Here is a 12,642-nt window from a genome sequence, read left to right on the forward strand (position 1 = left end):
AAGCAGTGGTATCAACGCAGAGTACTATATTTCGTTGAGGATGATGTCATAGCAGTCGTACATTGACGCTTGAAATTTTGAATATGTTGCATTATTTTACATTTAATATTTCATTGAGGATAATGTCATAGCAGTCGTACATTGACGCTTGAAATTTTGAATATGTTGCATTATTTTACATTTAATATTTCATTGAGGATGATGTCATAGCAGTCGTACATTGACGCTTGAAATTTTGGATATGTTGCATTATTTTACATTTAATATTTTATTGAGGATGATGTCAACCAATGAGGATTCCCTTGTGCCCAGTAACGACAGTTCCAAGTATTTACAGAGCCGTCACTCGTAAATGTGCTTTCATCAGAAAATTTTATTTTCTAATGAAAGTTTTGCGGTTGTTGGCGTATCCAGTTGCAAAATTCGAGTCTTATCAGAGAAGCAGTGGTATCAACGCAGAGTACTCAACCGCGAAACTTTCATCAGAAAATAAATAGTGTAACAGAATTCTCATTGACCAACCGTGTCCTATTCAAACGCAGAAGCTTTAGATATGATGCTTATTTTAGGTGAGTGAATGTGGTGGTCAATTTAGAGCAGCTGCGAGGTTGTGGCAAGAACGATACCCAGATCGCACTCCTAATTCGCACAATGTTTTTTCTCGTTTGTCTAAGCGAATTACTAATAAAGGTATTATTCAACCTGATCATAATAAAGGTAGACAAATTCGACGTCAAGTTAGGGACGAAAGGACGCCAGAAATTCTTGCATTCGCTCAATTGCATCCCCATGAATCCTTAAAGCGTGTAGAACAAGAATCTGGTGTTAGTCGTAGTACAATTTGGCGAATTTATCATGAAAACAAGCTGCATTCGTACAGAATGACTCTGCATCAAGCATTGACGATTGCCGATTTTAGAAACAGACTCGAATTTTGCAACTGGATACGCCAACAACCGCAAAACTTTCATTAGAAAATAAAATTTTCTGATGAAAGCACATTTACGAGTGACGGCTCTGTAAATACTTGGAACTGTCGTTACTGGGCACAAGGGAATCCTCATTGGTTTCGAGAAATAGACCATCAACATATTTGGAAAATCAACATTTGGTGCGGAATTGTTAAAAAACATATTGTTGGACCGTTTTTCTTTGAAGGAAATCTAAACGGTGTTCGGTACGCTAATTTCCTCGAAAATGATCTTCCACCTTTACTTGAAAATATTCCTCTACAATTACGCCTAAACATGTTTTTTCAGCAAGATGGGTGCCCAGCGCATACATCTGGAATTGCCCGTGAACGACTAAACGGCATGTTTCCAGATAAATGGATAGGCAAATATGCCCACATAATTGGCCACCACGATCACCGGATCTAACTGTTCTCGACTACTATTTGTGGGGAAGAATAAAAGATCTGGTATACCGCGAACGCCCTACGACAAGAGATGATATGATTCGTAGAATACGTGACGCTATTGGTTCTCTAGATGCTGATAAAATTTTTCATGCTACAAATGATTTCGAAAGGAGAGTACTTAATTGCATTCAAGCAAACGGTGGACATTTCGAACATCAGGCCTAATCACATCTAGCCATATCAACGCACGCACACACCCACTCACCCACACACACCCACACACACCAACACACACACCCATCCACACACCAACACCCCCCCCCCACACACACACACCGTAGGGAGGGTTTGGAGTCGTTAACTACTGTGGAAGCGACGAACCACAGGGTCCTTATCCCTACGAGGTGCGCGCGCGCACGCACACACACCCACACACACACACACAAACACACAAACACACAAACACACGGGATCTGATATCTGCCACGTCCTCGTCGTAGATCCTGGGTTATGCCGAGAGCAGATAATGCAAAAACGTTATTTTTGCCAACACACATTTTGAAGGTTGTTTGAAGGAACATAAATGACATTTTTCGAAAAAATGTTTCGTACAAAAGTTTCATATTTTTTCGCATAGAATCCGAATCTGCAATAAACATACCATGTTCCATTTAAAAAAATGCACTTCCGGTCTGAATCGCCTATTTCCGGCCGGAACCAGAAGTTGAAAATATCACCATTCGATAGAGCGCACCCGATTTATAAAGAAAATGTTTTTACTTTTTTGAAATAACCACTTCTCTAGTTTTTAAATGGGTGGTACGGGTGGTCTGAAACACCCTGTATATATATAATATTAATAGGCCGATTGAGTGCAAAAGAAGCTCAAAAGAAATGGAAAACATTGCGAGACACATTCTGCCGCAAAATAGCCGAAGATAAGCAGCCCAGCGGAGTTGCAGGATCAATGAAAAAAAAGTGGAAGCACTTTGACAGAATGCTGTTTTTAAAGGATACTCTCATTACAAAACAGTATGTATAAAACTAAATTACTTTGTTTTTGGGATTTTTGGAATAAATCCTAGATTTATGGAATTATTTTTGGAATAAACCTAGATTTATGTAACAAATTTGATTGGACTATCATAATTTTATTAGTGCCATTTCTATTATGTAATTATATAAAACACAAAAGGAGAAAGTGAGATTAACTTTAATCAAGTTATATTCAATTTATGTTGCCTTATCAGAAAAAAATTCGCACAAAAGAAGTGTATGGGTCAGGCCCATTTATTCAGTAGAGCAGCGGTTTCGCCAAGGTGATAGCGACAATTTAATTACTATGCTGAGGGAAACTGATCATTCGTTATATTTTAATTATTTAAGAATGGATGTTAACATCTTCGAGCATCTTCTTTCAATAGTAGGCCCTGGAATTGAAAAAGAAACAAATATTAGAGAACCGATTCCTTCTTATACAAGGCTGCAAATTTGCTTAAGGTATTTAGCCAGTGGAGACAGTATGAGATCAATAGGATATGCTTTTCGAGTTTCTTCAAACACTGTTTCGCAAATAATTCATGAAACTTGTAATGAAATCTGGCTGAAATTAAAGGATTTAGTTATGCCACTACCAAGCAAGGATGCGTAGACAAAGATTGCAGAAGATTTTGAAGCAATGTGGAATTTCCCTCACTGCATTGGAGCAATAGATGGGAAACACATTGTAATAGAGGTATAATAATAATTTATTCAGACATTTTTTGTATTTAACATTCATGAAATAGACTAATTTAAAATTCAAATTACAGGCTCCTCATAGTGGCTCCTTCTATTACAATTACAAGAAAGCCCATAACTTCAATCTTACTGGCATTTCAGATCCGTACTATCGGTGTATTTTGGTAGACGTAGGAGCAGAGGGTCGCCGTAGCGATGCTGGAGTTTTTGCTAATAGCAAAATAAAATCAGGACTAGATGCAAACACTTTAAATGTGCCTCCACCTTCTGTAATTGGTCAATATGAGTTGCCATTCGTTTTGGTAGGCGATGAGGCATACCTACTATCATCATACTTGATGCGACCTTATCCAAAAAGTTCACAGCTAGATTTGAAGAAAAAAATATTAAATTATCGTCTCAGCAGGGCCAGACGAGTTATCGAAAGTGCTTTTGGCATACTTGTAGCGAGATGGCGAATTTTTCGAAGACCAATTAATACCTACATCTTGAAAGCCGAAAAGATGGTGTTGGCCACTATCTGCTTACACAATTTCATCATCACTAAGGAACTTGAAAAGCGTCCTCAAGAAAGACAATACTTACAATATAATAGATATGACAGGCAGCAAACATCGCTTGGCATTAGAAATATACGAAATCAAGTTAACCGAGATGTTATTTCGCACAATTTGTCCAGGGTTTATAGGGAAAGATTTGCCAATTATTTTGTAAATGAAGGCGCTGTTCAATGGCAGTGGGAGAAAGCTGCGAATAATGAATTTTAAATGAAATCTGTAAGAAATGTACAAGTGGATGTATATTTTAATTAACTACTTAAATAATTTTGTAAGTAAACATGAAATCTTTTTATTCTATTCTACACAGTTTTGTATCTTATAATTTTTTTATCATAAAGAAGAAATGTTTACATCGAAATATAAGTTTTTTTATAAATATAAATTATAAAAGCCCCGCCTCTTCTTCTACTTTTAATGCATCCATCAAAATTTTATTTTCAAATTGCCTTCTATTTTTATATGGCAATTTTCTTAAAATATCGCCCAGTTGAAGCAAAAATCCTTCAACACCGTCAGGAGTTTTGCTACTTTCTGATAATAGTTTTAATAAGTCCTTCTTGAATTCAGCATCAGATGACTGCTTCCTTGGACCTAAAACAATATAATAAGCTGATTAGCATCAATATTATTAAATTGCTTATCTTAATTTGTGAAATTACGTACTCTGACTTTGAGATTGTGTTTCAAGATCGATAAAATCTTGTGCAGTTTGGACTAGAGAAAAATAAAAAAAAATTCACACAGGATATTATTTAGCATCAAGATCCGCTTTGATCGTACATGGTCTACGGTCAAAGTGGATCTTGGTATTTAATAATATTCCGTAGATGTCCTTCTTTACTTATTGTGTTTGAACAATATAATATATATTTCGTCAATTTCGTTTAATAACAAATAATTCACTATATACATTATATGTATAATATTCAGGGCTGGACAGAATACATTATTAAAGTATTTGAAATACAAAATATATTAAATAATCTTTCTGAAATACAAATTACAAATATTTCAAATAATGTATTTCAAATACAAGTATTTAAAATATGACTAGCCCTGTATATTATTACATATTTATATTACATACAGCATAATAATCGAAGTAATCAATAATAAAAATAATTCAGATTTAATTTAAAAAATGTAGATAATCCTAATTTAGATATAAGTTACTTCTCAATGCCAAAGTAAAACTTATCTACTTACGTTTAGTGTGCTCTGAGAAGCTGGTAAAATCGGACATACTTGAGTTTATTCCCGATATATTCTCTTCCCTATTCTCTTCATTCTCCACTAAACGTTTGTCGAAGTTGAAATTACTGCAACTTGCTTCGTTGGGATCAAAAGCATGTGACGTGTCCTCTGAAACGTTACTTTTAGAACTGCAAAATATATGTATATTTAAAAATAATTATCTATATTTTATATGTATTGTAAACTGTTGGTAGTGAAATTGTAGAATTGTTGACTTACGGCCTGGAAATCATCAAGTCATTTAAGAATTCCATTTGGTCATAGTACCGAAAGCCATCTTTCTTTTTCTCGGTTACTGGTGCTTCTGAACCACTGGGTATATACTCGGTCACTTTATTCCTGGCTTTCTTGTAAGAGTCACGAAGATTTCTCCAGCGCTTATTACCTCCACTTCAAACTTATCTAAAACTTTATAAATAAATACATATTTCACATAAAACATTTTTCCTACAAAAAAGTATACCTATATTTTAAATATTAAAATAAATATTACTGTCTATTTCCTTTTTAACTTCAAGCTATGCTTCTTTGACAGATAATGGACTTCTCTTTTTCACTGGGATGGTGTGATTCCACAGATAAGGTCTTTTCATAACAGCATTTATTAGCAATTCATCATACTCAGTCCAGGCTTTATCCTCTTTATTTCTGGTTTTCTTCTTTCCAACAGATGAGCAAGATTGTTCATCATTCTCACTAACGTCATCGTTAGCCACCTCCTTTGACTCTTGAACCGTATCTGCTGGACCTGTAATAATTAACTTACTTTTATGACAAACTGTTAGTAACTACAGATTATGTCTAATGAAAAAATTAAGTGACACACACGCATATTTAAATAAACCAAGAATAAACTAACCTCTAAATAAACAGTTAAATTTGTCGACGAAAATGTCTTCTTTTATAACATCAATATTTGCGAAGCATGAATGATTCAAATAATTATAGTTCTTTTTTGGTAGCATGTAGCTACAATACGTGCATTTGTAATACTTGAACAAAAAACACAAACAACATTACTATATAGGTCTATAGATATAAAAATAATTTTTAAATAATATTTAATGTTTTTTATATATACTTACATTAGAATCTGCTTCATTCATCACAATATCACGCGACTCCATCATATCCATCTTTTATATGTTCCCAAGTAGCAGAGCTGATTTTATAAACGTTTTTTAAACGTTTATGAAACGTATCTAACGTTTTATAAACGTTTAAAAAATGTTTATAAAATTAATTGTGTTACTTAGGTTACTCTATGCCGTTTACTTTAACCTCAAATACGACTAGGACACAACAGGACGCAATGATACTCTCTATTCCGCAGGATGCGGATTGCGGAATAACGCTGATTGGTTGCTTCAATGACGCACTCTCTATTCCGTAGTCCTATTACGCACCGTATGATTTCGGATCCTTCGTCCAATCGCTTCATTCTCTCCTTCGCTTCGCTCGCGTCGGTTCTCTATCTCGCTCGCTTCGCTAGATGTTATCCTATAGCTTTTCGATAGCTTTACAATGTTTCTAAGTCTATTGCTGCTATTCGTATATCTTTCCGCGTTATTTCTCGTATCTATTTTCTTATTCGCGCGTGTTCTGTCGTATCGCGCCGCGTTCTTTGCGTTTCACTCGATCTTGTTTCCACAAAATAAATATTTATTATTTATTATATTCAATCGTGTAGTCGGGTGTCTTTTTCGCAGTTTCGCGTATTCCAACACGTATCTATTCTTAGATAATTTTACTTCTCGCGAATGTCGTGTTTCGACCGGATGCCGCATCACCGGATGTCCTTCGATGATTGGTTTACCTTTCTCGAGATCAGCTGGCCGCTCCGCGATCGCTAAATCTATTAATTTCGCTTGATTACTCGCGCGCGTATTTCTCTCGCGATTTCCGCGTTTCTCGATCGCGTTCGGTATCTCCGGTTTCGTGTAATCTCCGTGTTCGCGTTCATTTTGATTTAACCCGCCTGTGTTACGTCGAGTCCTCGCGTGTGACACTCCCGTGCTTCGTCGCGTTTCGTCGCACGAAATCAAATCCAAATAAAACTGGCAATGCCAAACAAAAATAGCTAACAGTATGACCCGCGTAGCGATTGAATAAACGCATGCTTATATTAAACTTACTCTAGTTGTTTTTTCGTTTTTATATTTTATTTGATTTTTTGTGTTTTTATTACGCGTCTCGGTTTCTTTTTCTCTCCTGCGCGTATTCCAATGTGTGAGAGTTAGTATCGCCCGCGTCGCGTGCGTTCGCCTAACAGCTGTAACCTTGCACTAAATCGTGCGTCGCGTATCTCGGCTTTTTCGCTTACAATAAACTGTTCGCCCTTAGTTAAGCGAAAAACAATATATAACTTTTTGGGTTTGTCCACAATTAACTTGGTTATTATATCAAATGCTCATAACACACAAAATCAAATAAGATTAAATTAAACAGTCTTTAATTATCTAAATTGCAACCAACACATAAATTCAAACAATACCTTTATGAAATTAGATATTGCGAACTGAAAATCCTCAAAATAAATAACTCAATATATATGTTCTTTAACATGAATGAAATAAAAGTAAATTAACTCAAGCGCTTCTGGACGCTTGTCTGTCATTGAACATAAGTATTCAAATAATTCTTACTAACTATGATTATTTAATATATTGTCCTATCCTATTTTATACTTTTATCTTTTTTGCTTTTTGGATTTTATTTATTTTTATTTCTGCTTTTTATTTTTTATGAATATATATATTTAACTTAATTCTACTTATACTAATTCCTCTATTTTTATTTTCAGGATTCATCCGCTACCTTGTCGTCCCGTGGACTGATCAGGCTGCTCTCTGGGACGATCGTCTGGACGTCGCTGCTCGTCGGAACCCGTGACCGTCGTACTGTCGTCCGGAACGGATGACTCTGCGGTCGGTCGCAAGGTTAGGTTGTGACCGGACAGATAGTCGTAAGTGTACTCACGCTACGCTCCCTAAATCAGCAGGCCGGGATGATTTCGCCTTTTGCTGCGGTCGCCAGGTATTTTATCCGCCAAATACCAAGGTTGTGGATGTTGTTTGTGACAACCAACACGCGCTGCTGTCCGTCTCTCAAGCGGTTCACCTCTCGCTTCTTCAGCCGCCACTAATCCTTTTTTCTTTAGGTTTCAGGTCGCCGTGGGATGCAGCCACACCGTTCGTCTACAGGATCGTGTCGTGGGACTTCGAGGGATCACGGATCGCACGTAAGGTAATTAACTGAAGGGTTCGTAATTGTTTTAACGAATCACAGAATTTATTCAGTTGTCACTGTTACAATTTATTGTTGAATCGCGTTGCCGGTTACTTCGCGTTCATACAATATCAACGGTTACGTGTTACGACAGATATTCGCGATGTCACGTCGCGTACCTTAATCGCGTTACATAAATTCGTGGAATCGCGTTATTTATTAAATCGCGTTCGCACCGTGTCGCATTGGCGTGTTTCAACAAATTCGCCTTTGTCTTTCGCCGCACTACGCGTTCAGTCACGACCGTTGTGTAACTTGAGCTTATTCGTCGTCGCGATTATTTGTTCTCTCCCGATCCGACGTGAATTCGCTTGGAGACTCGCTCGAAATATCTTTCGAGTCCTGGGAGCGTCGCCTTTTATAGTGGCTCTCCCCTCCACTTGAGTACGGGCCAATCGCGTGTTCGCGCCCCGCTACATTGGTGTTAGCCAATCGCGTGTGTCTCCCCACTCCGTATCCATCGTCCAATCTCGTCATTCTCTCGCTCGCTTCGCTCGCGTCGGTTTTCGGTCTTGTCTGACTCTCTATATGCTTTACTACTGGTGTTATATGTCTTTTTGATTTTCGCTTCGCGTACATTTCTATTCTCGCTCTTTCTTGCATACTCGCTTCGCGTCGTTATCTTTCGCTTTGAATAATCCAATAATTTAAAACTTGTTTTATTAACATAACGTTTATTGAATAGAATTTTGACTTTGTATTAAAATAATATATTTCGTGTCTTTCGCGTGTCAAAATCAAATAGAATATAACTTCAAATAACTCAACTTGCTTGAATAGATAAATTAATAGTTTCCGCGTCTTTCGCGTGTCAAAATAAAATAAAACCTTCTTATTACTCGTTAAGTTAAGTTAAAATATTCCTCGTCGCGTGCCGCGCTCGCGCTCTATAATTAATTATCCTATTATATACAATATATACATTCTTATCTATAGTTATTTTAACTTAATTTTATTTTTCTATATTTGATCGCTGCGCTGCATCTCTCTGACCTTTATATGTGCATTCCAATGCTTGTTAATTTAATCTATTTATTTTTTTTAAGTTTGGAATAACCAGTCAACCTACTAATTGTTTAGACTTTATATATTTGGATGTCGTTACATGCATACATCCTTTTACACTTGTTTGAATGTGAATCAAAGTCTCTGGTCGTTAAAATAAATGTTTTCTCAAAACTAGAATTGAAATCAACTAAAATCTTTAACATAATTATAATAATCTTTTCCAAACGTTATAATTTTGGTGTCAGCGTGTTTCTCGAGATGCGCTATGCGTATTTCTATATTAACCTTACCGCTAATAATAATAGATCTTATCTCTGCTATTAACTCTATATTTTTGGTTTATCTTGATTATATTATATTTTTTTGTTTTCTTTTTGTTTATTGTGTTTAAACTAATGTAATTCAAATATGTAATTATAAATCTAAGTATGTTTTAACAATATGAAAATTAATATATGTGTTAATTTATTTACAGGTATGCTCGCTAACTTGCCGTGCCTTGGTCTGCTCCCGCTGACTTCCAGGCTCGTCCTCCGGTTGCTGCTAGTCGTCCGAACCAGCGACCAGCGTGGTATTGTCCGGGTTGGCCGATTCTACGGTCGGTCGCAATGTTAGGTTTGGTTCTAACCGGACTTTATGTTGGCGAGATATACAATTATGTTTTGGTAGGTTTCTCTTACCTTGTTAACACGGTCGCCAGATTGTTTGACCTTCAACAGTCAAGGATAACTGCTAATCCTTCGGACTCACAGTGATTTTTTTGTTTTCAGAAGCCGCTTCCTTCGCAGACGCTTCCGAATGACGCCGCACCTCTCTCGATGACGACGGTGAATGGTACGACCAGATGTCTGCCGCCCGTTACGCAATTTCCTAACCGCGCAGTTAAGTATTCCCGATCCTAATTTCCCTCTTCCATATTCCGCTTATTAATTCCCTTTTTCTTTGTTTCAGGGATCACCGCTGGACTTCCGAGCACGAAACAGGATTCGCTGGTCAGCACGGATATCAACGACGACGCAGATGGGTACCAGGATGACTGAGGACTTCGTGGGATTTCACCAGGTATTTCTCCCGGTAAGTATTCGACACAATTTTATCAAAATAAATATTATATTTATTATAAAACTGTTTCTTTTTCCCAACAGGGCTTCACAGATTATCTTCACACGCGCTATTACCCATTTACAATGTGCGTCGCTACGCACTTGATAATCACGGCGTTTACAATTGCTACCGTCACGTACAGACCGATCGATGCGTATCCTTGTTACGACGCGACTCACAATTTTCGGTTCGCAATCCGATATATCTTTTGATACCGGTTGTAGCACGCGAACGACTTATGTTCGTATCTCGATTTATTCTCGCACGTGCTCCGTACATCGAGACTGCCGGTGAACAAAAAGCCTCGAGCTCCCTCGCGCTCGCCCACTTATAAGCGCTCCCCACTCTGGGGCCATCCCCACCACTTCTCATTCGGCGGCTCAACTGTAGCGCCGCCCCTCGCCGCTTGGTTACAAGAGTGAAGTGTGTTATTGTTAGAGAAATAAATGTTAATTTCGTCCTACGCTCGTTCGGACATTAAAAACAAAATAAAATATATAACGGGAAATCGCTACTTCCGGTCTTGCGCTCGTTATAACTAAAAAATGACTTCTGTCGCAAGAGCAAAATGTTACAAAATTAAATGATATCGCACGTTGCGACTCCTACGTCTTCCCGGACGTTACAAATAAAACTAGATCTCGCTTTACGCGTTTCTCTTGCCGTCTTAACCGACGCTATACAAAAAAAACTGATACTTGTCAAGAATAACGTGTTATTAAATAAAAAAATTAACAATCGCGAGACCTACGTCTTTCGACAAAATACCCTCCGATATTGTGCCTCGGATCGATACGCGCTCATTAGGAGGCTTGGAACTTACAAGTATAGCGAAGTGCAGTTATTGCACGTATAACCGCTCTTGGACTTGTGCACTTTGTTGCACTTTCGCGCTTTTTCCGCGGTTTTAATATAAACTTATATATTTTTCTTAACCTATTATAACATATTTACAGTTAGCGCTGCTCCGCGCTGCTCGTTGATGCCATTGGTGATTGGCATCCTGTCAGCTCCTCCAGGACCAATACGATACGCTCGATTCCGTCAGGATCTGTGCGTCGCTCCTTCCTTGCTGTCAGTTTTCTCGGGTCGCCTCCGTCCTCGCTCGTCCTCGATGGAATCAAGCACCTAGGGGTTGGCGGGCGCTCCGGTGTGAGAGTGACTGAAACCTCCGGTTTCAAGGTTAGGTTGTGACCGGACTTTCTAATTTCGGCTTAATAATAATTTATTCTTTTATTATTTTCAGATCCTTTAAGGTACGTGTTCATGGTGTCGCTCGTCGCTCATATTCAGCGACAAACAAGTCGTGATTTCATATGTCGCTGACTTCGACTGTCGCTCGTGTAAATGGGCTAGCGATAAATTTTTGACGATTATTTGATTGTGTCGTGTAAAATAAATACTCCAAAATGTCATATGAAGAAAGATATCACGAGTGGGCCTGTCAACTTGTCGCGATTGTGCACAACAAAAATGAGGAGGCACAACGACGAACTAAACTAATAGCAGCTGTATGCATAAATGAACGTATAAATTAAAAAAAAATATATAAAAAAAAGAGATTTTGGATTGATCCATTATTTGAAAAAGGACATGAACATGAATTTTATTATGCATCTGTATCGAGACTAACACCAGAGAAGTTCCTGAATTATTATCGTATGACAGCTACACAATTTGAAGAATTGTTACATTCAGTAGCACCTGCAATCACTAAACAAACAGTGATTAGAGAATCATTACTTCCTGCAGAGCGACTGTCCATAACATTGAGGTTTGTTTGTCTTTATTTATAATTGCATTACATAAATTCAAAAAATAATAATATTTGATCTAATTATATGTATTTAGATATTTAACAACTGGTGATTCGATGCATTCGATGTCGTTTCATTATCTCGCTGGAGTATCAACAATAAGCCACGTTATAGGTGAAACATGCGATGCTATATGGAACTCTATCCGCCAGGAAGTGATGCCATCATCAAAAACTGCAGAAGAATGGCTATATTTTGCTAAAGAATTTCAAGAGAGATGGGATTTCAATCATTATATAGGAGTAATTGATGGCAAACGTGTTATTATTGAGGTAATGTTATCTATGATCAATGCTACATTTATCATTGAAGATTACAAGTTTGATGTCTAAATGATTATTCTTTTTGCAGTGTCCACCTAACGCAGGATCATCTTACTATAACTATAAGAATAATCATAGTATTGTGCTTCTTGGAATCTGTGACGCACAATATATGTTCACGTTCGTTGATATAGGAGTCTATGGTCGTCGCAGTGACGGTGGTATTTTCAAAGATTCAAAGATGGGTT

General features: G+C 37.4%; 2 pseudogenes; both read left to right on the plus strand.

Moving 5' to 3' along the window:
* The first annotated feature begins 881 nt into the window (after window positions 1-881).
* On the plus strand, window positions 882-1,585 carry LOC145948809 (uncharacterized; annotated as a pseudogene).
* Window positions 1,586-11,723: 10,138 nt separating this feature from the next.
* Window positions 11,724-12,638, plus strand: LOC145948808 (uncharacterized; annotated as a pseudogene).
* Window positions 12,639-12,642: the final 4 nt, after the last annotated feature.

The sequence above is a fragment of the Prenolepis imparis genome, unplaced genomic scaffold (genome assembly GCF_030444845.1).
Source record: "Prenolepis imparis isolate NDT839.2.m4 unplaced genomic scaffold, iyPreImpa1.0 SCAF_720, whole genome shotgun sequence".
Taxonomy (NCBI): Eukaryota; Metazoa; Arthropoda; class Insecta; order Hymenoptera; family Formicidae; genus Prenolepis; species Prenolepis imparis.